Here is an 845-nt window from a genome sequence, read left to right as displayed (position 1 = left end):
CAAAGCCACGAAAAACATGGATGTGCATATATCTGCTTGGATGTCAGTTATGATCTCTTTGGGGTATATTCCCAGTAGTGGAATTGCTGGGTCAAATAGTATCTCTATTTGCAACTTTTGGAGAAAGTGCCATACCGCCTTCCATAGTGGTTGCACCATTTTACATCCCCACCAACAGTGAATAAGGGTTACCCCCCAAAAAGAATTCCTAGCTCTAAGAGAGATGTAAATCAAAGCAAATATGAGATATCATGTCACCCCAGTAACAATAGCAAAGTTCAACAGAGAAGCAAACAACAAATCCAGGTGAGGTTGTGGAGAAACTGGAACTCTTATTCACTGTTGATGGATGTGTAAAATGGTGCAACCACTCTGGAAGATAGTATGGTGCTTTCTCAAAGTTAGAAAGAGAAATACCATTTGACCCAGCAATTGCACACTGGTAATATACCCTAAAGAAATCAGAACTTCCACCAAACAGATATATGCACTCCTATGTTTATTTCTATGTTGTTCACAAAAGCAAAGAGATGGAAGCTACCCAAGAGCTAATCAGCAAACAAATAGATAGAGAAGCCGTGGTATATTCATGCTATGGAATACTATATAGCATTGAAAACAAGAAACTCTTAAAATGTTATACAAAATGAGTGACACTGAATGACATTATCCTGATTGAAATATCTCAGTCACAAAAGGACAAATACTGCATTGTGCTGCTTTTATAAAACAGGACTGACATTAAGCATATGGAAAAACTTTTATTAAAAAGAGGGAGTAAATAAAGAACACTGAATTGGAACAGATAAAGGAAATAATTGTTTAAAAGGAACATATGATTGTTG

The sequence above is a fragment of the Elephantulus edwardii genome, unplaced genomic scaffold, assembly GCF_000299155.1.
Source record: "Elephantulus edwardii isolate Elephantulus edwardi_28Jun2011 unplaced genomic scaffold, EleEdw1.0 scaffold00012, whole genome shotgun sequence".
NCBI classification, from domain to species: domain Eukaryota; kingdom Metazoa; phylum Chordata; class Mammalia; order Macroscelidea; family Macroscelididae; genus Elephantulus; species Elephantulus edwardii.
The sequence above is the reverse complement of the archived record's forward strand: the minus strand, read 5'-3'. Positions refer to the sequence as shown.